General features: G+C 55.8%; 1 protein-coding gene across 1 annotated transcript in view; it reads right to left on the bottom strand.

Annotated features, from left to right (window-relative positions):
* The window catches only part of cfap221 (cilia and flagella associated protein 221), a 39,519-nt gene that overhangs the window by 36,585 nt on the left and 1,111 nt on the right, over positions 1-1,823 (bottom strand). The gene's annotated exons all lie outside the window — the stretch shown is intronic.

The following is a 1,823-nucleotide window of genomic DNA, read 5'->3' as shown; positions in this document are numbered from 1 at the left end:
GGAGTCGGACTCCTTCAGGGTGGGAGTCGGACTCCTTCAGGGTGGGAATTGGGAGTTGGACTCCTTCAGGGCGGGAGTCGGACTCCTTCAGGGCAGGAGTTGGGAGTCGGACTCCTTCGGGTTGGGAGTTGGGAGTCGGACTCCTCCAGGGTGGGAGTTGGGAGTCGGACTCCTTCGGGTTGGGAGTCTGACTCCTCCAGGGTGGGAGTCGGACTCCTTCAGGGTGGGAGTCGGACTCCTTCGGGGTGGGAGTTGGACTCCTTCAGGGTGGGAGTTGGGAGTCGGACTCCTTCAGGGTGGGAGTCGGACTCCTCCAGGGTGGGAGTTGGGAGTCGGACTCCTTCGGGTTGGGAGTCGGACTCCTTCAGGGTGGGAGTTGGGAGTCGGACTCCTTCAGGGTGAGGGTTGGGAGTCGGACTCCTTCAGGGCGGGAGTCGGACTCCTTCAGGGTGGGAGTCGGACTCCTTCAGGGTGGGAGTTGGGAGTCGGACTCCTCCAGGGCTGCCCGTTGTCACAGATTCTGTTCATAACTTTTATGGACAGAACTTCTCGGTGCAGCCAGGGGGTGGCTGGAGTCCAGTTCAGTGGCTTAAAGATTCCTTCTCTGCTCTTTGCAGATGATGTGGTCCTGGTGGCGTCATCGTGCCGTGACCTTCAGCTCTCACTGGAGCAGTTTGCAAACGAGTGTGAAGCGGTTGAGATGAGAACCAGCACCTCCAAATCTGAGGCCGTGGTCCTCAGTCAGAAAAGGGTGGATTGTTATCTTCAGGTCCAGGGTGAGGTTCTGCCCCAAGTGGAGGAGTTCAAGTATCTCGGGGTTTTGTTCATGACTGAGGGAAGAATGGAGCGTGAGATTGACAGATGGATTGGTGCAGCGTCTGCAGTATTGTGGACTCTGTGTCGGTCCGTTGTGGTGAAGAGGGAGCTGAGCTGTAAGAAGCTCTCCGTTTACCAGTCAGTCTACGTTCCTCCCCTCACCTCTGGTCATGAACTCTGGTAGAGACTGAAAGAACGAGATCGTGGATCCAGGAGCTTGAAATGAGTTTCCTCTGCAGAGCTGGACTCTCCCTCAGAGACAGGGTGAGAAGATCAGTTATCAGGAGAGACTCAGAGGAGAACCGCTGCTCCTCCACATCAAGAGGAGCCAGTTGAGGTGGTTCGGGCAAGTCCGACTGGGAGGAGACCCCTGGGAGGACCCAGGACACCTTGGGGTCCTCCTAGAAGAGCTGGAAGAGGCTGTGGAAAGATATTTCTGGGCCTCCCTACTCAAGATGCTGCCCCTGCAACCCGACGTCGGAACAACTGGAAGATGATGGATGGGTGGATGGGCAGATATGGACCAAGATTTTAAATGACTAATTATTATTTAACATCTGCAGTGAGGGGGAGTAGTGGCAAGAAGGTGAGCCTGTGATCTGGAGGTTACTGGTTCGAATCCCCTGACAGTTACATCAAAATGTGGGTGGGAAAGGTGAAGCACCCACACCTGCCTCCACCCCCATTACCCCCATATACTCATAGCTGTCAAGCTTTTAGCCTTTTGTTTTATTACAATGTAGTGTTTCGCCTGCTTTACTTGCCTTGGCAAGGTGCTCGTCTGTTCCGTGATATTTGTCGATGGGCTGGGGGGGTCGGTGGAGACCGAGCCACGTCTGTGTTTGTACCAACAGTTTTCAAGTGTGTGTGTGTGGGGGGGGGCTCAATGTGAGGGAAGCGGAGCGCTACCAAGCTTTTAGCTAGTGCATCCGTTTTGCGCACCGCTAGCTTAGAGCCACGTCAGTGCCAGCAGTTGTCGATTGTGGGGGGGGGGGGGGGGGGGGGGG

This window comes from Nematolebias whitei, chromosome 23 (genome assembly GCF_014905685.2).
Source record: "Nematolebias whitei isolate Nwh7 chromosome 23, NemWhi1, whole genome shotgun sequence".
Lineage (NCBI taxonomy): Eukaryota > Metazoa > Chordata > Actinopteri > Cyprinodontiformes > Rivulidae > Nematolebias > Nematolebias whitei.
Note: the sequence above shows the minus strand (reverse complement) of the source record. Positions and strands in the feature narration are given on the sequence as shown.